The sequence below is a fragment of the Gallinula chloropus genome, assembly GCF_964237585.1.
Source record: "Gallinula chloropus genome assembly, chromosome: 3".
Taxonomy (NCBI): domain Eukaryota; kingdom Metazoa; phylum Chordata; class Aves; order Gruiformes; family Rallidae; genus Gallinula; species Gallinula chloropus.
Genome location: NC_140087.1, coordinates 75,951,047 through 75,975,034, shown reverse-complemented (window position 1 = coordinate 75,975,034; position 23,988 = coordinate 75,951,047). Strand labels below are relative to the sequence as shown.

General features: G+C 36.1%; 1 protein-coding gene across 21 annotated transcripts in view; it reads right to left on the bottom strand.

Annotated features, from left to right (window-relative positions):
- The window catches only part of NRXN1 (neurexin 1), a gene marked incomplete at its 5' end in the record, with an annotated part of 727,448 nt that overhangs the window by 452,253 nt on the left and 251,207 nt on the right, over window positions 1–23,988 (bottom strand). The gene's annotated exons all lie outside the window — the stretch shown is intronic.

Genomic DNA, 23,988 nt, shown 5'->3' with positions numbered 1-23,988 from the left:
AAGGACATGTTCAACAGTGTAAGGCCCAATATTGATCTCTGGGGGACCCCACTTAAAACAGGCTGCCAGCCTGAGTAAAAAACATTTATTATGAACCTGAGTGCAACCCATTAGTCAATTTCCTACCCATTTCACAGACCAGCCATCCAGTCTGTCTTGCAAGTTTGTGTGGAAGGCTGTGGTGTGTCTAGGGCTTTTCTGAAGTCCAGGTAAACAGTATCCACTGGTTTGTTGCAGACGGTTATCAGGTTAGTCAGTTCCTAGTTACTTAATTTTATATCTCATCTGCTTTCTGTACACTCCTATCCACCTTATATACATTAATATTTCTTTATGTGCTTCTGAAGTATTTGGTAATGCCCCCTGTAAAAGCTGTTGTGAAGAATCACATTTGTGTGCCTCCCCCAGTCATCACTGTTGTGTTTGTTGTTATGTTTGAAGCACTAGTACCCACAGTCAGCTGAAGACACTTAACTATTCTTGACCCATGATCTAACTTTAAGTTTGAGCTTCACCATTAAAGCTGCTTTAAATAGTGACCTTTCATAGTATGTTTTCCAGGGTGACTGAGGAATTCCAAAGTGTTCATATATTTCTAACCCAAACTCCCCTTTTGGAAAACAGCAGAAAAACACACTGTCCTCTTCATCATCCTAGTAAAGTACACTGATGTTCCTTCTGGATTTTAACACTATTTTTTCACCATTCTTTACTCACTGTACTTATTTTTTGTTCATCCTGAAATTTATGGCTTGGAATTGATCAATAAATTGGATTCCTTACTAACATGAACCCACTTTTTTGATCACTAATAATACAGTTCGCCAGTTTTTCACATTTTCCTTCAATTCCCTTCATGTTGGCAAGAAATGGATTTGAAATGTCTCTTACAGGATCATCTGCTTTCCATTTAGTGAATATGACTTCTCTGTAATTTATCAATTTCCTTGTTAATTTGCTGAAAGTGCTACTCAACAGAGATTTAGGTAGTTAAAAATCTCCCATGAGCATCCTTTGATACTCAGAAACTTCAGAAGAGACAGAATTTCTCCAGAATCACTAGAAATATGCCTGATGTTAGCCTGCTTTGTTTGCATTTCTTCACTGGAAAACTATTCAGCAGCTTCCTAGCACTGTAAGTGTTTTTAAATATCATGGCAATCCATTTACTTGCTCCACTTCCATTTGTGCTATATAAATTACGTTACACTAATCCATACAAAAGCCCATTAAAAAAATTACCTCATTAAGTTCATTTGGCCCCACCATTGGTGTCCACATATACTTTCATAGGAAAACTGCCTGCTCTTTCTGGGCATTTTCTGTATCTACAGCACAGGTACTTCATTGCTCTTAATACTTTTTTCAGAATACCTCTGTCTTCTCACTTTTATTTTGACAGGAATGTATATGCCAAGTTATCTGAATTAAGTAACATTTCCATTACTGTATTTCTTGGCCACTTTAAATACCACGTAACAAATGACACAAATACTTATTTTTTCATTCATAATATTAACTTACATTAATTTAGTTACTTGAAAGATCTCAGTGCTAGGAAAACATAACAAAAAAATGTATCATTCAACATAGTCTGACCACATTGTTTCTTTCAGTTTGAAATTTTTTTGAGGTGTCAGTCTGCAAGATTTTCCACAGTAAAGTCTTGATATAACTCCTATTAAGGTCAATGGGAGTTAGTGGCAATTACATTAGGCTATGAATCAGGATTAGAGAGATCTGTATATTGATTGATCTAGGAGAAACAGGAAAATCCACTAAGATGTGACAGCTGAATTTTAAACATGCATATGTAAAAGCCAGCAGTTAAAATATTGCCTTATGAACCCAAATATTCTACTTTTTATATATGTATGTATATATATTAGTGTTTATCATGCCACTCCTTAGGAAATACAGATGTATTCTGCATAGAAATTAGACCCTTCATATTCAAAAGAAACTTGGACGGTCTATGTACCTCAGGGAAAAACTCAATGGCTCCTGGTAGATTATCAGCTAAAGATTAACCTTTGGTAACGCGATCTGCATAAAAGAGGAACATAAAACTGAAAAAAATAGGCAGACTGATGGATTTAAATGGTTAGAGAAGGTACAGAGAAGATCAGCAAGACTGACTGAAAGACTGGAGAAAATACCACACAGAAAAAAACAAAGGATTTTTGGTTCATTTGATCCAGCAATGCGGTGGGCAACTGCCACAGTTCAACAGGATCTATGGTGGATTGAGGGAGCAGAGAAAGTAGGTAACAGAGCACCCAAACACAAAGGAAAATAATCTGAAAGTAGATTCCTTCATGTGTGAAGCTATGTACTTATAACAGGAAGGCCATTTAATCAAAATAAATATTGCCTGTGAAAAATAGTACATTCTATACTTTTTTTTTGAGGGCAGAGTTCTGGTGTGGGTTTTGTGTTTGGGTTTTTTTAATGGTGGAACAGTAAAAAACAGTACAGTGGCTACTGTATTTGAGAAAAAATACTTCAGCTAAACCCAATGACCTATTTTATATAGGAAGCCATGTTAGGTTATCAGTGTTCCTTGGAAACTGTGACAGTTTTGATTAATAGAAGATTACAGAATAGGGACAATCTTAAAGACTATGAGTGTCAAACTTCTGGTTGAATTTAATACAGATATAAACGGGTCAACACAACCACAGATGTCACCCCACTTGCTTAAACTTAGCTGAATAAATCACTTGACTAGTCAAAACCCTTGCATTCTTCTGCCAGTAACAAGATAATCTACTGCTTCATAAGATCTGTGGCTTCAGCCATCCAAGAATTTCATAGAATTTTGCAACCTGGAATTACTCTCACACTGATACACTGCATGCACCACGAGAAAAGGCACCATAGAGAATCACGTGTTACAAAGCTCCAGGTCAAGGAGATGGGCAGCATACAACATTCTGGAAAGGTACACAAAGGCTTCGTGAATGCCTTGCAAACCAACTTTAGACATATGGAAATTCCAAGAACAGTATCCAGATATGTAAATTCCAGATTCCTTATGACCACGATGACTCCTTAAACCTCGTTTATGTGCCACAAGGGAGAAAACTGCTCCCTCTATTTAATTACTGACAGGCTTTTTGAGTGCATTGTGATGCAAGCAGCTTTGATTCTGCACTATTGAGATCAATGAAAGCTTCGCCAATTTTTTTTCTGGTGTCAGGGTCAGCCCCAATAGAAATCAAATAATGTGTTACAGAAATAATGTAAATCATATAATTGATTCTAATGACGTAGACGGATGACATAAATTAAGTACAACTTTTACTGACATCAATGAATTATTCCAGGGCATATATCCATACAGCCTCTGCCTGTCCTCCAGTGAAGCTCAGAGTTTACCAGCGAGCAATCAACTTTTCTTGCAAAGCACTCACTCTTGCTAATACTAAACTCAAAATCAACCAGTGTAAGTGTACAAGCTTTCCAGCTTTTTAAAAACTAAAATTTAATAGGGAAAACCCTCTTTGAAAACCTAACATCCTTCAGTTCAGACTTTCTGAAATCTTCATGATTCTTTTAGCAAATTGGTTGACAGAATGAAAGTGGGCAACAGTGAAAACTACTTGATGCTCATGTACCCCAGGTTCTGCAAGGTCTGCATCCCAAGACCAAAAGTATGGACTGCTTTAAGAAAAGTTGTGGTGGTTTAGGGCTGGCTTGTGTTTTGGTTTGTTGTTGTTTGTTTTTTTCCCCATAGGTGACAAACAATATCCAGTACCCTGGATTATATTTTACATTCAAGTTATTTGTGACCATACTAGCTCATATAAGAACTTTTCACTCTATAGTATCATGCTTCTCTCAGAGGCAGCACTCAGCAAGGAACTAAAATGGGACTCTGGATTTGTGCACTTGCTTCTTCTCTATATTAAACGCATCTGTGGAATTACAAAAAATAATTATACAGCTCAAGCATAACATTTTGTTGCTACTGTTTTTCATCTGTAGAAATCACAATCAATTAAAACAATCGGGAAAAGAAAGGAAATAAAACAGCAATTAACAAGGAGTTGCAGTATTAGTCCCAGTAAACCAACACAGTGGAAAGCAAACAATTGATTTTTAGGGAACATCTACTAAGTCTTAAGATCTCTATCATTTTCATCCATTTGCAATGATATCTATCCACTGTGCATGAAAAACAAATACATATATTAGCAGGTGTTTTATAACCAGAACAATATTTTTCTAGCATCATCTTTGGCACATATCAGCTTGCAGAACTAGCACCAACAAATAACCTACATCAAAGCCTCAGTTCTTGCTGGGACATAAGATAATCTTTTTGAAGAGGTCAGGAGGTCTAATGTTCATATCCAAGGGGTACCTGATTCAATTGTACATTTATTGTGCATTTGGACTATTCCAAATGCATTCCTTGTATTTCTATGACAGTAATACATAGTCCAGACATAAAAAAATAGCTTGGGGTTTTTTATGCAAATATTAAACTTAAGAATTTTAAATAAAACATTTAAAACAGTAGGCTCATGTTTAAATTTATGCTCTATACATACATGGAACTCTTAAAATCCCCTCTGTTAAAGCTGACTAACACTTTGATGTTACTCTGGTCTATTTTTATTTTTTAGGTGTTTTTTATAAGCTCTGACAATTTTCTGAGAGCTGGCTCTTACAATAAGCCTTATATATCCATCAGAGAAAACTCTGGAAACGGACAAAATTTGTGTCTTTGGTCTATATCTAGACAGTTATAAAGCATTAATAATTTCAAATTAGTCAGAATACTAAACTGGTAAGTTAATGATTTTACACCACAGCTAAAAGATCAACAGCAGTGATTTGCAGCAGCAAGGCCAGTCAGTTGCTTCTTTGTGGCAAGAATTCAGGGAGGAAAAGTCAGTATTACGAAGATAAGCCAGCCATGCTGAACTACTTCCCCATGATGTATTTTTCCTCAAATCACATCAAATTTCTCCTCTTTCTTCCTGCAGGTAATTTACAGAAGAGGAGCTCCCCAAGATCTGGAGAGTAAGGAAAATAATTCAATCAAAAACGGAAAGATAAATACACTTCTTAAATAGCCTTTTATGACTACTTTTACAATGGGACATCGCAACCCTGTGCAGCACTACAGGCTTGGGGAAGAGTGGCTAGAAAGCTGCCTGGCAGAGAAGGACTTAAAGGTGTTCACTGACTGCTAACTGAACATGAGTCAGCAGTGTGCCCAGGTGGCCAGGAAGGCCAATGGCATCCTGTCTTCTATTAGAAACAGTGTGGCCAGCAGGTCCAGGGTAGTGATTGTGTCCCTGTACTCAGCATTGATGAGGCCACACCTTGAGTACTGTGTTCGGTTTTGGGCTACAGGAAGGACATTGAGATCCTGGAGCATGTCCAGAGAAGGGCAACTAAGCTGGTGAAAGGGCTGGAGAGCAAATCATATGAGGAGATGCTGAGGGAGCTGGGGTTGTACAGCCTGGAGAAGAGGAGGCTGAGGGGACACCTTATCACTGCCTACAATTACCTGAAAGGAGCTTGTAGAGAGGTGGGTGTTGGTCTCTTTGCCCAAGCAACAGGTGATAGGACAAGGGTGAATGGCCTCCAACTGTGCCAGGGCAGGTTCAGATTATACATTAGGAAAAAGTTCTTCAGCAAATGGGTTATCAGGCACTGGAATAGGCTTCCCAGGAAGGGACCTGAGTCACCATCCCTGAATCTATTTAAAAGACAGGTAGATGAGGTGCTCAGGGATATGGTTTAGTAGAGAACAGATACAGCTGGACTCTCAAAGGTCTTTTCCTTAGTTAGTGATTCTGTGACTGTCCTATACATATATACATAAATATTTACACTTAAGACCCTTCATCCACTACACAGACTGGATTTACAAGAGAAACAATTGTAAATATGGCAGTTCTTCATCCTCAATGGTCTACCTTTCTATCCTCAATAAATTTTCTTTTAATGAAAGTTATTAGTGATATAGAAAGTGTTTATGTGCCATGTATTAGATGTTAATGTTCAGAACACAACACATTTAAGGGCATAAACCCTATCACTAATTTGAATATACAATTCGCAGCATTGGATGGATATATAACAGCACAGATACATCTACCTAGAAGGCAACTCTAATGTTTAGAAAATATGAATAAACTCTGCCTATGTGAATTTGACAATGATCTTACATAATTAGCTACCAGTACGCTTTGCATACATATGTAAGGAAAGCCATATGGTCACCAGACGAAGGTGTTACTGACAAAAATGTCACTGTTATGCAAAGCAGTTGCCATACTTTATTTGCTGCCTGTAAGAACTGGAACTCTTTAACATCTGTTAATCTTTCAGGGCATGTTTGCAAATCTACTGTTCAAACCTTACGATCAATGCAAAGCAACATCTTTAAAACACATTATAAGATTCTACCTACTTTCACTGAAATAACGAACCTCCATTGATTAGATAAAATTACATCTTTGCCTCTCTTCTAAATAGACATATGGTGAAATTGTAACTAGTGCACCTATAAAACAAATTATTACCAAAACCTAGAAGTTTGTTTTTAGAGATACTCAAGTATAGTATGCTAAGTAAATATTGCCAAAACCAGCGGATCTCTTCATAACACAATTCCATCTTAAAAGTTCTCTATTAACTATAGAATGATTAAAATGTGTAAATACCATAATATCAGAAAATTTTAAATAAAATTATCCCAGAGTGATACCTGGTCTCTATGCCAAGCTACTTAATCAAAAAATGCATAATTAATGTATCCATCTGTTATACTGCACAAATCCTAGGTCGCACTGTGCATTCATTTTTACAATTCAGTCCTGTGTCACCATTCAAACCAATCTGCTCTGTCCACTGTGTTGAATGATGACAATAAACTGAAAAAAACCCTAGAATATTAAACTCTGTGTCTCAGGATATATGAATTCCTGCATAAACCAATAAAAAATTATGCTAGAAGGCTTTTTTTAAAGGATTAGTAGTATCTGCAGAATAAGAACTAATAAAACACTTCCACATTTTCTGGTCTTCTACAATGAGTAACGACACATTCAATAAGCAGATTTTACTATAATCTAAGTTTACTTTTAGAAAAAAATTACTGCACAGAATCCTGGAAAAAATATTGAAAGACCATGTTTTTACTATATGAATTTCAGAACTATGGGGAAGGAGGGATAGTTCAAATAGATCTTTATTCCTTTTGCTATTCCTTTAAACAAATTATTTGTATTTTTTTCACAGACATTTTCAGGTTTTGTGAAGTAATTATTGGAAGTTAAATGCATAGAGAAGCAAAAGAAATAAAAGCTTCTCTAATAATAGTGCTCATGTTCCTCAAATCAGAAAGCCAGGAATACCACAGAGAGAGTAATTCTATTCTAAAAGAAAAAAAAATGCCAAACACCAAAAAACCTGAAATGTCTTAGTTAAGGAATCCTCTGCTTACTGAAGAACAGAAAGAAATACAATCTTAACTCCAGTTAAAAAAAAAAAAAAACAACTAAGTAAAACAGCACTAATGAGCAGATGCCCACACTTGAGTTTTTGGAAAAATCCTGTAATTTCATTTGAAATTACAATTTCAGTTTTTCTTTTCTTTCATCCTCAGTATGATATCCAACATACTGATAATAAGAAAAGAAAAAAGACAGAAGCCATGTTTCCACTGTGTTCTGAAGGCTCTACACTTGAGATACACAATTGAAACCACTCTGTTCTCTAAGCTTTTCTTTGTAAATGAGCCCCTCTGCAAAATATTTCTGGTTTTATTACATACAGAAAACATTAAAAAACCCACCCAAACTCTCATCTATTTTGTATCCCATCCCTACAACAAACTATTTTTTTCCTAAAATATGATGATGATATTTTCTTGTAAAATGGCATAATTCTTGTTTCTGCGAGGTCATAAAACACACAATGTGTACTTGAAGTTGATCTGATGTAAACAAAAATTTACTTTTATTTGTTATGCAGAAAAAAGAAATCACCATATTTCGAGTTAGGTGATATTTTAACCAGCATCTTCCATTAAATACCTCAAGAAAAATTCAGGTAGTTCTAGTCCAAGTATTTTCTTAAAAAATACAATTTTCAGACATATCACTCATAAGTTACCTTGGTCCTCACCCTAAGTTGTATGACATTAAAGGCATCCGATATGAATTGTAGGTATAGTGGTTCAACCAAGAAGTGATCATAAGAACTCCTGTATGAATTCCATCTGGCATAATTTCAGTGATATCTCAATGTCACTCTAGATTTAAAACATTTCAAATCAAACTGTTTCAATGGAAATTTTTTCAACAGCAGAAGTAAATGAATACGTAAGTATAACTAACCAAGGGATAAAGACAATACCACACAAAGCAGTAAGAAACCGATACAGCAGTAGAAGACAAGACAGGTTTGTAGGATGACAATCTTCTTGATGTGCCTTTAGGTTATCACAGCTATAGCAAGGTATCAGAAAAAGGGTGAAGGAGAAGAGACATGTATAATAAAAAAAACTGAGAAGCAACAGGATGTCATCAATTTGCTCCACCAACATTTCCAGTAGATGTCCAACAGCTAATCCCGGAGTGCCTTTCACAGGTGAACAGGAGCACAGACAGTAAGACCATCATTTTTTCTGGATGTCAGCTTTTGAATTCTGAACTCTTTTGGCTCACATAATCCCAGCATAATGAGAGCAAATTATATCACAGAAAAACAGCTGTAGCTAGGTACTTTGCTACCATCTCCATCTGTAACCTCAAAAATCCACAGATCATGTGGGTGAAGAAGAGCTTCTGTCATGAAAATATCCCCTAGGAAGCAAATAGCTATTATAAAATATTCATTGAGAAACTACTGGTGGATTTTGTCTTATTTTCAAGGACAGAATACAACACAGCTAGTCTTCCTAAGACACTAAGGGAAAAAAAATAAGAAGTACAATATCACAGTATAGGAATCTCAGAAAGCAAATTACCAGGGAAGGCTTTTAAGTATTTTCTACAGAAATAGAAGCAGCATACATAGGAAACAGTATGATATGTTCAGAAAAATACATACCTGTGCTGTTTTGTCCATTTGAAAATAGTAATACAAATAGGCAATACTATTAAACCTTGTAGTAAACTTTTAACATTAATTCCACAGAAATCTGCTATCATTCTATCCATCAGTTGTTACTGTAACTTCTTAAGGAATGTAGTGTAAGTTAATATTTGAAAAAAATATGCTTTGATCTTGGGAAGTCACATGAACCCTCAGATTTGCTTTGTATCTGTTTGAGTATTCAACATTCATCACTAGAAGCCTGAAAGAAACCTTTCACACTTAAAAAAATCCACACAAAAAAAAAAACCCAGAAAGCGAGAGAGAAATAAAATCCTTTTTTTCTATAGTCTGAAAGCTTTCTTCCAACATTTATTCAATAGGGCAGAAAGATAAAATCACTGTAAGAGAAAAAATCAGCTGAAAACCTCTTCAGTTCAAGATTCAAACAGAAATCAGTGTCGTTGCTTCAATATATGGAATCTGTCATCCATAAAGGTATTTTATTCTTCTCCTAAAGCACTCTTTCACCCCTAAACACCTTTCAACAGGCAAAGAAAAAATGATAAAAACACATTACTCATTCAGAAAAATGACCCTGTTGTCTATCAATACTTGTTCAGAACACCAATGTTCTCGATCACGTTAAATAAAACACCACACCATATAAAAAAATAATAAATCTGTTCGAATGGGTGCAATTTCAGTGTGGCATATAAGACTACTTCAGACTATACTACACTTCAGACTACAAGAATTAAAAATTTTGAAACAGCAATCATTTATGGATATCATAGCTGATCCTCTCTCCTTGGTTCCAGAAAAGGAGTAGAACAAACAACCTTCAGAAGTTTATTCTGCCTTTGGCTTTTTTTACAGCAGTATAAATTACAGTATCTGAATGCTTTACCTTAATAGAACTGAACACAAACTACAAGTATTTCAAAATTTAAATGGACCTACACTATGTACAGTGAACAAAGACGACTTGGAAAGAAGTATTAGCAGAGGCCATTATAAAATTTGGAGCTTGAAGCAAACACAGACCATATGGATACACAGACCATATAAAGCTAGATAAAATTTTTATCTAGCTATTATATATTCCCATCTATTATTTGGGAATGTTCCCACTGAAACACGTAGTGTGTTTATGAGCATTCCTATCCATTATTGCCACCACCACACTCCATAGTACTGTCTGTATAATTCTGATCAGTGGACATTTCCTGCACTGCACCAACTATTTTATATTTACTAGGCCTGTGTCACTTAGCTTGAATTTAATGTGAGGTCCCATTTATTATTGCTTTGCAATTCTTGGGCAGAAATCCAGAGGTTTTTCTTGGCACACTAACACTTCAATAATAAAAAATCATAAATAACCAGAAGCAAATGTGGACATACAATATCAATATTATTGTTCCAGTTCACAACAGCACAAACAAAAATAATTCAAGAATAGGCGAAGTTATGGTATAGTTTAACATGACTGAGGCTGTTGATGAATTCATTCAAAGTGATCTCAGGCCAGATGAAATTATTTGCAAAGTTTGCATACTGTTATATGGGAAAAAGAAATTAGCCTTAAAAATATAGATCTGCAAAGGTCTTTACTTTGAATAAAGTAAACTATTATTTTGTTTGGAAAAATGTGCTTAAAGTTTAACTAAGTGATTGAAAAATAGAACCCCAAGGAAAAAAAAAACAAAAAACCTTTGCATTTAACCTCTGAGTATGCAGCCTGATGGCAGAAGTTGTACAAAGATTGATTTGAATGTCTATTTACATCAGTCAGATGAGAGGTGCTCAGCATTCTGCACAGCTGATTTATAACTGAGTGAATATAGAGATTATATGCAAATCTTAAAGATACTAATTATTCTTTTTATCCAAGACTGAGAACAAACTCTGTATTAGTATATTAGCTGTTCAAATGTAGTCCAAAACTCTCACAACAGGAGGAATGCTTGGCATAACAGCTTTGTAGTATTGACACAAATAAAAATGATATTACATGGAAGTAGGTATTTGATATCTCCTATTATGTCTAACAAGAAGATGTAAACCAGATGAATGACAGCTAGTACTTTACCTTCACTACTGCTAAGCAATTTCAAGAGGATTTCCAGTCACAGCTATATACTGCAGACAGGAGCAAAGCATGGTAATATATTTATGTCAACTGAACACATAGAGATAATTTTATTTCCATTCAGGTTATTTTTTGTTTGGAATACTAACATTGCATTGCAGTATGTGGAATTATTTTGGTAAATAGGCTCTCCTAGTTAAAAGATTTATTCTATTGTTCCACTAACAGGCATTCCTGATGCTAAACCCAGAAAAAAACACAAAACCACTAATAATTTTAGCTATCAAGAAGCATTCCATATGAACAGCATTATTTCTTTTTTATTTCATAGATGGAGGAAATGTTACACCCTAAGAAAAAGTGTTATAGAAGGCATCATAAAAGGAAAACTTTCCTAGGATGTTAACAAGGCAATAACCTCGTCAGAATGTTTTGTATGCAACTGCTTACCTCAAGCCAGGAGAGAAAGAACACAGGTGGGTGAGTATTAAAGTTTAGTACTTACATGAAAGTCATCAGGCAGAAGACAGAATCAGTCCTGAAAGCAAGTTTCTCTGTCCTTATGGTCTTGGACACTAGTCATGCTTTTTCTGAAACTCTTATGTCAGCCTAACAAATCTGGAATCCTTACAGCACTGTAGCTTCAGCAGGAAAAGACAGACAGGCAATATTCTCTACAGAGAATAAGCTGGTGCTGTCTATACTCACCGAAGAAGGTAGAATGGAAGTTATACTCTCTTGAAAAATCAAACCTTGTGTTCCACATTCTGAATGCAGCATTACAGTTTCTGCCCATGCTTTGTAAGAAGTGCCTATCACTAATATGTAAGAACACAGTTGCCACTGCAAAGCCTATTGAATCACACCTTTGGGAGTGGGAGGATGAAGGTATGCTGAGTTTCTTAATTTCAGTCAAATGTAGACATGAAGTCTTAATGAGCTCTTTAAACATGTCAGAATTAAGATCAAAATTTGTGTAAGCATTTAGGAAAAAAACCAACTTCAAAGAACTTAAGTCAGCTTCCAACATCTCCAGGTACTTCTACGGATAGAAATCAGCTGACTTGCAGATTTCAGGATTGCAAGTTTAGACTTCAGAAGACTGCAATCTCACAAAAGTAGGATGGCAAAACAATGTTGTGTATCACACGTACCATTCATTTTCCTGCTGGCCAAACAAGGAGAGACATATTGCACACATAACTTCAAAATAAAATACGGCTAGGGGTTGCTGCTTGTTGCTTAAGAGCTGGAGAGACTGAGGTAAGCAAAAATCTAAAGCAAAGTACCATCAAGAAACACGATAAACATCAATTACAATAGAACTTTAATGTGCAAAAATCCATACTCCACTACCAACAAAATATTTTGTCTTTTGTATTCTAAGTTTTGATTCAGGCCCTCTCACAGTTCCTATCATTTGAAATATATATTGTTTATATAATAAGTATTCACTGTATAATACACAGAAAATCGCTATTCATTTGCTCATTTTGGGCCACAAGTGGACTGGACTAGTGGGAAAGATGGGGGGGGGGGGCGCTAAAACTAATCACTCTTAGGATCATTTAGCATGTTAATTGTATGATTCCCTTAGACTTTTGACACAATGTTATGATGGTTGCAAAGGTCTGATAAAAGGAAAAAGCACAATTTCAGGCTTGGATAATGCTAGTAGAGAACATGAAATAAAAAATTACTGGCAAACAGGTTTATCTTGGAAGGAAAAGCTAACATTATGAAGGCTTTGGGGGAAAGCAAGCAAAAAAACTGTAATCTTAAGAAAAAACTTTGAAGGTCAAAGCATAAAACTGAATTGATCAAACAAACTATAAAAATAACGGCAAAAATAAAGATGATTGCACATAGCTCTGTCTACAAGCAGAGAGTTTACAGAACGTGTCCACATTTAAGGCCACAGCTGTAAACACCATCAATGAATTCAAGAAGCTGCAGGCTTTTCCATAGTGCTGGGAGTGGAGAAGGTTTAAAGACAACCTGGCTGGGAAGATCAGTTAGGTCAATATAAATTTAAGTAGTACAGCCTTTGAGGTACACATTAAATCTCACAACATAGCAAACCCTTGCATTCTTTTGGTTAATAAAGCTTCTAAATTGTCAAAGAGTAATATTTCTTGGTCTGCTTACAACAGGTATTTCTTTCTCCCATCAGTATAGATTGCTTATCCCTATGCTGTACTTTAAATAGGTACTTTTAAATATTCATAGAATCATAGAATGGCATGGGTTGGAAGGGACCCCAAGGATTAGAGAGCTCCAGCCCCCCTGCCACAGGCAGGGCCACCAACCTCAAGCCTGGATCTACACAAGGTTGCCCAGGGCCCCATCCAACCTGGCCTTGAACACCTCCACGGATGGGGCATCCACTACTTCTCTGGGCGGCCTGTTCCAGCACCTCACCACTCTTTCTGTAAAAACTTCCCCCTAATATCTAATCTAAACCTTCCTTCCTTTATTTTTAATCCATTCCCCCTTGTCCTGCCATTGTCTATCCTTTTAAAAAGTTTAATCCCCTCCTGCTTATAAGCTCCCTTCAGGTACTGGAAGGCTGCAGTGAGGTCCCCCCATAGCCTTCTCTTCTCCAGGCTGAACAAGCCCAGCTCCCTCAGCCTCTCTTTGTAGGGCAGGTGCTCCAGCCACCTAATCATCTTCGTGGCCTCGTCTGAACCCTCTCCAACAGTTCCCCATCTTTCTTGTATTAGGAGACCCAGATCTGGACACAGGACTCCAGATGGGGCCTCACAAGGGCAGAGTAGAGAGGGACAATCACCTCCCTGTCCCTGCTGGCCACCCCTCTTCTGATGGAGCCCAGGATACCATTGGCCTTGCAAGCTGCAAGAGCACACTGCTGGCTCATGTCAAGCTTCTCATCCACCAGAATCCCCAAGTCCTTCTCAGCAGGGCTACTCTCAAGGAGCTCTTCTCACAGTCTGTATCTATGTCTGGGATTCTTCCGGCCCAAGTGCAACACCTTACACTTGGCAGTGTTGAATCTCATTAGGTTCACCCAGGCCCATCTTTCCAGCCTGTCCAGATCCCTCTGGATGGCTTCCTTTCCTTCTAGGGTGTCTACCACACCATTCAGCTTGGTGTCATCCGCAAACTTGCTGAGGGTGCACTCAATTCCATCATTGCCATCATTGATAAAGATGTTAAAGAGAATATTAACCTTAAGTTAATTTAACTACATTAAACCTTTAGTAGGTAGGGTTTTTTAACCTGTTCTTGTTATAAATTGAAGTGGATCCATGTCCTATGTATTTTTCCATATGAATGCCGAGATTTTAAACACGGGAATCCGACTGATCTTCTACGTGCAGTGTAACACTGCACAAGAGCTCAAAAATCTGGAGCTGCAGCTTCTGATCTTCCTGAGCCTCCTCAGAATGCCCAATGGGTGCACTGTTGTATACAGGGATGACTTGACTTACATTCATCTGTACCTTAAAAGACTATCAGAAAGCAGAGATCAAAGATACAGAGCTACTTTGATAAAAGGAGGACTGACACAGGCCTTTCACAGCTCACAGAACTAATCATAATGACTGTAAAAGGAAATATGTTCCACACTAGCTCTCCCTTTTTTTTTTCCTACACCGTCCTGGGCATTGTCCTTTTTTCAGATAATGTTCATACAATCAAGAAAACTTATTTTAAAGGCATCCTCCACAGTTGTCATTTGCTTTTAAACATATTTATGAATTTAAAAAATGTTATAAATTGTCATGTAATAGTTCATAAAATACAGAATGTTCTTTAGCAAAATAGTATTTCAGAGCATGTTACCATTCTATGCATACAAATTGCAGAAGAGGCATAATGCCAAAACATGACCTTTTCAAAAAGGAGAGATGGATGAATTGACAAATACATCTTTCTCACTTCCACAACCACTTCATATAGCTTCTCTAGATTAAGTACAAACATTTTTCAGCTCCAAAATACACACAATTTTGTGCCTGTCTTCTTGCTACAAATTCTATATTTTTTCTTTAAAATCTGTGCCAGCGACTACTTTCTACAAATTATGTTGATATTATGTGAACAAAATCCCCTTGACCTTCAGTAATGAAATCACTAGTTGAACAAGTATATTTACAGTGACCTCTCCCATCAGTGTTGGTAAAAGGTTTAGGATTTTTTTTTTCCCTTGAACACTGAAATGATTCCTCACACATTAATACATCGCCTTCTCTGTTTCTCTTAGCAACACAAGACTTATTAATTTGCTGCCCCTCAATTCTGCTCTCCTGAGTCACTCAGGAGAGGACTCTCAGCCCACAGATCTAGGCAAAAGTTTGCCAGATATTTCCCTGGAGTCAGCTTGAAACAGAGACTCAACACTGTGATTTAGGTATCACATGTTCCCAGAGACTACAGATTTTTCATATGCAAAGTAAATATCTGAGAGTGGAAAGATAACAGAAAAAGTGAGAAATAAAATCAGTGAACTAAGGATTGCATGGAAAAAAGAAGCAAGATTAATGATTAATGGCAAACAAAAAGAAAGAGGAAGGCAAGACAGTACAGATGCAGAAATTGTGATTTTGGAGGCAGATGGAGGATGCCAGAATTAGAACAGCTGTAGAGAGCTGATGATATCAAATCTGCATTAGAATTAAAGCATGAGTTTTCTTAAGAAGTACAGATTGTTTTCAGAGTAGAAGGCAGTCAATAGCCATGAAAATCAAAAAAGTATCAAACTTAAAAAACCACCAAGTTCATCAGAAAAACAAGATAAATTTAGAAAAATTACAGAAAATTATTATAGTCTTAATTGAAAACAGGCACCTTCACGGATCTTTAGATATTATAAAAGAAAAAAAAATTTCCCCAAGAGAAGCAGTTGCACTAAACCTATGGCATGAATGTTTTGAGCCAACAAGAATAGGTAATTTTACGTTGTTTTGATGTATTCTACTCAATATTTTAAAATTATTTCAACATTTTAGCCTGTCCAGTTAGAAACTAAGGTTCTTAAAATGTCCTGTTCGAGTCAGAACTCTCCACAGTTTTTGCAAAAAGCTCCATTTCTGTTCAGCTTTAGGCAGTCCTATTCCTCTTTCTAAAACCTGTTTCTTCCATCAAACAAAAATCATCTAATTTGCATTAAGAGCCACTCTGGAGGGATCCAGGATAGATTGTTTCCATAGATGCATATATAGTACAAACATGATAGTGATGTGCAAGTTACAGTAATTTAGAACAACAAAGAGATGTGAACATTCACTGGCAGAACAGTCACTATGTCCTGACATAGTTCCAAATACACAATTTAGTCCCAGTTAGTACACTCAGTATGGAGGCTGTGCTCAATTTAGCCACTCCTAAATGGCTGGCAAAATGTGTTGGGAAGTCAAAGATATGACGAGAGCCAAATCACTGATTTCTCTACCACCGATTGCCTATGGAGGGCTATCTTGGTCTTAGCAACAGAATACGTCATTTAGACAAAGGCTTTGTTGCCTTAAGATCTGAGGAAGGTCAAATACAGAATTTATGTAAAGTTTTTGTATTGTGAATGGTAGTAAGCAACTCAAAAAAGACCAGTTTGGGCTTCAGATCTACACAAGCATTCTAACTTTTGGTGCTCCACTTGGTTAGGATTTAACTTCCCACACAACCATATACAAATTTTGTTTTAAACTAATTCGAAAGATACAAATAGTAATTAACATTTAAAAGAGCCAATAAGATGTAAGCCTTCCATAAACAAGATAACCATGACTCCTGACTTCCTTTAGATTCAAATTACTTAATAAACCTGCACATAATATATTTTAATCATGCCATACAATGCTGGTATCACCTATCACTCTAGAGATCATGGAACAACGTGTGTCATAGTTACACTAAAACTACACAAAAATAAAATTTGACAGAGATTTCGCTCACAACCTTTAGTTACCTTTAGTTAGCTAGTTACCCTTGCAGTAAATCATGGTAATACTTTTGAAAGATTTTTCCCATGTTCAGGTAACGATGACATTCATTGATCAAAACCCCTTGAAGACAGAAAACCCTCCTTAAACCCTCAGAGCATCACAAATTATTTACAACAGTAATAGAGTGAGAAACAGAGATGTAATTAAAGACTACAGTAATCTAATTAAATTTGGATGACTTTCTTTCAGTGGGGATTTGATTCTCTCTGGACTGTTTTCTTCCATTTCATCATGTCTTAAACTCAAACTATATTTTGTTCAACTTTAATGAAGATATTAAAATTAAGATTTTTGGACATCCAAAAACCATAACTGCAAAATACATTGCCCTTCCTCTTGCAAAAGGATAGGTTCTCCCCTTTCACAGAGGAGTTCTACTCTTCTTTGCTCAAAGCTACATCTCAAAAGTTTGGGAAATAGTGTTTACAACAAGATGATTCATGTTCTGTACTTGAAAATGCACATGCACCTCCATTGGAATTAGGATAGGCCTGAAAGGTGTGAATTTTCTTATCTCTGTCTCAATTCTCTCACCATTTCTCACAATAATGCATATATGGATCTCCTGTGACTGCACACTGCTGTGGGAAACAGAAAGATACAGGTCTCCAAGGTATAAAAGAATTTGCACCTTCACAGTTTAAATTCCTGTATTAATTATCTATGAAAAGCTCTAATGGAATACTAGACTAGATCTAATTCTCAGTATCCAGAAATAAAATGCCATCTCCAAGATGTTTATTTTGCCAGTTGTTACCTCCCAGTAATGCTGAAAGGGCAAAGTCTACTGAGGTTCTGTAAAAAAGACAATGTCTGCACTAAGGAGTTTACAATCTGTCCCGTGGGCCAATAAGGTGACTTTGGCACAAACTATTACATGCAGAATTATGACCACTCTAGATTTATTTTCAGTCTCAAAGATTTACTGCAGACTCTGCAATTCTGCCATCATCACAGCAATGCTTTGTACTGTGAGGTCTTGTCATACTGCTGAAGAAACAGAATCAAACACTTCAGTCTTCCATTTTACTTGACTTTGTCAGCTTGGATCACAGGAAAGCAGAGACTTCCCTGAAAACCACTGGTAACTTCCTCACAAAACCAGCTATTTTGCTTCACACTAGGTTTCTTTGCAATTGTTCACAGTGCAACTAACAGGAGGAAATAAATGTTTAAATCACATATATTCAGACATTAAAATAGAATTTAGCAGACCATTTACAACATGGTTGAGCATAAGCCATAGTCTCTTGAAAAACAATGAAAAACAATGAAAATTGAAAGACTATTTCTGCTGTTTTTCAAGCCCTACATCCCTCCTCCTACGAAATGGAAATGAAATGTTTTGGAATACTATTTTTCAGCATGTCTGGATTACTTTAACAAAAAACCCCACCAAACAAACTTATAACCCCCACAGAACAGATCCAGGACAGCCAAGATGATCTTATTTCAGTGAAGGTGCTATCAGAAAACTGTCTTGTTGGTCATACCACAACCAGAAATGAGATATATTGAAAAGACTCCACAAGAGCAAGATAGGTATTAATCATTCATAAATTATCTAAGTGATGACAGACTGAAGCAAGCTAAGTAAAAAAGTTTGGGGTTAAAAAAAAATTGGATATTTTGCATATAAAAGTGATAACAGTATTAGACATCACAGAAGTAACGATTCTTTGCAATACTGGTTGAAAATGACTACTGCTATCTTTAAGATGTTTAAATAAGGGAACTTTATTTAAAAATGTATTAACCACCATATATAAAGAAAAGCCTTCCACACTAGCTATAGACAACAAGAAAGAGGATTGAACTCTACTGAACAACAGATTTCACATTCTCAAATATAATTTGCTTAGGCCTCATTTTCTTCTGGTATTGCTGCCAGAGGAAATGATAGAATGTTTTATCTGGGGAAGATCCTTCAGTTTCCCAGACCAAAGTTTACCAAACAAACCCCAAAAAGCATCCACCTGATCTTCCTGTCCACTAGGGCAAATCTTACCTCTCCAAACTCAATTAAAATGATACATCTCTTCCCATCTCATCACAGCCTCCTAAATTTGAATTCTCTCACCTTTCTACTACATGCTCCAAACTATCTGCTCTCTCTCTTCCTTGTTATGTGTCCAACTAGTGCTTAATTGCACATTCTCTAATTCAGTCCTACCTCCAATGTTCTGAACAGAAAGGGAAGTTACAGATATTACACAGGACAAGGAGAGAAGGGAACAGAATTCCCTTTGGCAGCTCCCAAAACAGTCACAACACTACTGCTGTCACCACAATCTTTGTAGTGATGCATCTACTGCTTTCTTATAGGTGGCACAGTGAGGGACATTGTGATCTTGATAGTTTGTAACCAAAACATCCGGTAGTTTTGGTAGAACTGTAGATTATTTTCGCCACAGTAGTACTGAGCCCACTGGACAAACACAATGAACATAATATGAAGTCAGTGCAACTGAGCAATGATTTGTTGTACAGCTACAGAGCTGGCAATGCTATCTCAGATTCATACCTTGTGTACTTCAGGACCAGTTTGTGCATAACATACATGATGTATTCAGATATGCCTATAAAATCTATATCTATCCAGATACATATTGTCTGTGGAAAAAAGTCTGTAGGCAAATCTGGAGATATAGAATGTAAAGCTTAACACTATCTGTATATGAAACTCTGCAGTAGTCAGAACTGATAAAGTCCTGCTCAACAAAAACCAACTGTTGTCTATATACCTCACCTAAGAATACATCTGGAAGTCATATGTTAGGCCGGCTCTTAGTAAGAAAGCACGTATCTTAGTATAAGGTACTTGACAATTAATTTATGTGATACTAGAAATAAAACTTTATGGTGTACAACACAACTGTGTCTATACTCACTGCTATTTTTTATTGTTTGGTGAGGAGGTTGTTTTTGGGGGCAGGTGTTTTTTTTGTTTATTTTCATTTAATACAATATTACTTGTTCTACTTCAAATATTAGCCTTTTTAAGATAACACAAAACAATTTAAAGCTGAACTTTGATCTTTTTGACATTAGCTTGTAAATATTTTAAGACTGAAGTAATGCCAGACATATGCAAGCTTGCAGGAATGTGGCTTGCTTTAGTTTTATTTTGCGCTGAGCTGGAACACAGTTGGGAATCACTTTCTGAGCATCAAGTGGGCAAGCCAGAGGGAAAAATAACCAACAAAGTGATTCAGTCTGGGATATGTTCTATTAGTGTTCTTTGTGCAAGTCTTGTTCCTGCAGTGCCATTTTCATTCAGATCACTTATGACTAGTAAATTCAGTTGTCACCTTGCACACAATATTAAAAATAATTGCAGACCAGCTTTTCCATATCACACTAATTGAGAAAGCCATAGTTACTTACAAGTATCTTCTATATTTGAAATGAAATAATATATAGAATACATTTTAGTATTCTTAACATAGCAACAAATATTTTTAGATAATTCAGTGCAGAAAAAAAGATCAGTCTACTTAGTTTAAAGGACTTGTTGGAGCAGTGGGGTCACTCCAGCAACTGAAAGAATCTTGAAAATATAATCAACAAGTTGAACAACATGTTGGGATTTCAGTATTACACTTTATTCTTGAAAGCAGTTAAAAGCAACTTAAAAAGAAAAGTCAAAAAAAAAAAAAAAACAACACGATACCTAAAACCACACAGGACAAAAGAATATCCTATTAGGAGGAACCCATGGGACACTATTTCAAAGCTGGCCTAAAGAATGAGTAAATGGAGTTTGAAATCAAATAGATTTTAAGAAAGGACAAGAAGAGTTTTTGTGGGGAGGGAGAGAAATTTATTTGTTTTTTCCTAGTTTCTAAAGTGAAAATTATGTCAAAATCTCAACCACATTTTTTGAAAAATGAGAATTTATTATCATTCTGAAGTTGTAGTTAATTTTTTCATTCTGCATTCTCAGTGGTGTCATACTTCTTAGCAACTACATAGAAAAGGCTCTTCCTTGAAACTGTATTTTCTAATTCTGTGCCTCCTACATGTTTAGATTTATTGTATAGCTTGGCAAGAGCTATTTTAACTCAAAGAAAATAGTTTAGAGTAAGTCAAGGAAAGCAAATCCACAAGTTACTCCAAATGCAAAATCAGCACCTTTATAGCAGAAGTTGCTGTTCAGAAAGGATGGCTGTGAAAATTCCAGCTTCAATAGTTATCTCAGCTATCAGACAAATATATTCTACATCTGTTTATCTGACAAAACCAGAAATAGCTAACAAAGCACAGTGCAAGCATATTAGCATCAATGTTCAGACCTTAGCCTGTTAAGTTTAGACATTTGTGGGTATATTTGGTAGGGTAGACATGCCACTAATATTATAGCTCCTAAGGCTTTTATTATAATCATTTGACAGCATTATAAACCTTGAAAACAAACTTTGACCACAGAAAATGAATGTTTTTTGAAAGCTGGCTCAGTAAAGACAAATCCTACAATTAAGAGGCTAATGAAAATAGACAATTCTCTAGATAAAGTAATTACAAAATATTTTTTTAAAAGAAGCATAATGTCTCTTACAGTCCTGCATTATTGCAAGGTGTTAGTACCTGACTTTTCTGTCAGTAGCCATTAGTGATAACATACCACAACTGGCAAAAAATTATAGCTGAGTCATCTGTGGCCCTCCAGTGTATTCATGGACTCCTGAATTCACAGTAGGCAGAATTTTTCAAACACCACTTTCATGTATTGAAAAATGAATATTCAGGTCAGCCTGGATGACTAACATATTTGTGTCACATTTGCCATTTATTTGGAAAGAATCAAGAATCATTTTCAATTCTATGTGTATATGAACTCATTTACTCTAACAATGGTACGAAAGGAATATTTAAGGCACCATTATGACATTTCCTTCAGATCAATTTGAAAGGTAAAGAGCGCCCTCAACCATTCTTTAAAGAAAAAGCAGCTACAGTAGCAACTCCTGGGTGTTGCATACTAACAACAGCAGTAATTACGTTAATTATACCTGCAAACTTCAGTAAACACCAGATCAAGCTCAATCTTCTACTTCATCAAAATTTCATCTTCATTAGTAGATAAGTCTAACATACATTAAAAGTACCAAAAGTATGCTAAAGATTAACACAGGCCTCCAAGTAAGAAATTGAGGCCTTGATTTGAAAGAACACTGCAAATTTACTAGAAATTTCATAATATTTTATAATTTTAACCATTCAATAAAAAATAATACATAAACATGGAAAAACTGCTCTCATTCATGTATTACCCTAACAATAAATTTTTTGTCAACAAGTTCAAAATTCCTGTGGTTCTCAGGAACACAAATGAGACCAGTTAAATGGAGAAAGCACCGCTGCTACTTAGACATTTTTGTTATAAATCATTATTTAGTGGGCAACTAGAAAGTGTTTAACGATTTAGAGATGTTCAGTTGTAGTCTCCAATGTTGAAATTCCAATTGGGAATTTAAGGATTTTTTTACATGTCTCAGTTCACAAAGTGCTCAAGAAGTACTGTTCTAGTTTGAAGGCTAGATTTTGATTCCAAAGGTGCTATGTCACATATTTTCTTCAGCAAGCTGTACAATATTATTTCTAGCTGTGCTCCAAGACAACATGATAAACCTACTCTGGGAGAGAGGACAGGTCACACTGACCTCATTCATCTCCTATTTCATTACAATGCTAAGTAAAGTAAGTGAACTTAAACCTCCTCTCAAGATGAGTGAAATTATTTACCAAATTGCTTACATAGATCTACTGCATTGTCTTGAAAAGCCTGAAGAACTCAGAAGTTAAGAAATAGCAAGTGAAAGGTTGTTTTGCACTTAGAATTTTGTTTTTTCATGCTTGAGCATTAGTTTAGAGACTAAAATTCTAATCACTGTCCTTATTTACAGAACAGATCCACTGAAAATGAATAAAGAGCATAATCATGGCATGCCAAGAAGCTAAATAAAATGAAACTTCTAAGCACTACAAACAAGTTCCGAAGTCAGAAGAGTCTTCCACCAAATTCATCTACCTCTTTAAACTGGGGGGGTTGGGAGGGTAAGGGGGGGTGGGGGGGTGGGAGGGTGGGCACTACTTTACTCCAATTTTTGCAACCATGGCAGGAGGAAGATCTGACACAGATCCCTGAATGTAGAAGTTCCAGACTATTTAATACTTAAGATACAAAAAAAAATCTTGTATTTAAATTGTTATAAAATCTTAAATATATATTTTTTTCAAATAGTTTGTAGTACAGCCAGGAACTAAAGGTGAGGAAGTTAGCATGGGACACATGCTCTGTCTAAAAAAAAAGCAGAGGAAAGCTTTACTTCCTCTTTGAAGCTGAACTAACAACACTGCTCAGCTCCCTTTTCTGCAGCTCTGAGAAGGTGACCCTTCTGCTGAAATACATTTGTACTTACATTTTCTGATCTCAGTTTACTCTTTTTAGTGTAGCTAAGCCACAAACTGCTAATGACCTTGAGTTAACTATTTTTTGCGTCTACAGCTAACAACTGAAATTGCTCAGGAAACCTAAATGGAGAAACTATAATTACTATTCCTCTCCTTTCCAACAGCAAAGGATGACAAAGTTGTCAATTGTGAGGATAAACTAAACGTTTTTAAAACCTTGTTTGCAGTTTAAAGCAGCCAATACAATTCAGCAACAAACTTCAAAACAGAACTTCAGATAAAAGAGTAGCTAGATTGTGGTAGTTTTAGTTGCAGATGAAACAAGCAGTGTTTAGATCCAAGTACCAAGGCTAAAAAGGTTCAGATACCGGTTTGATGGAGACCCATTAAGCTCTTCCCAAGCTCAATACTGACAGATTTTTAGAAGCAACTAAGTTTAGCAAATAT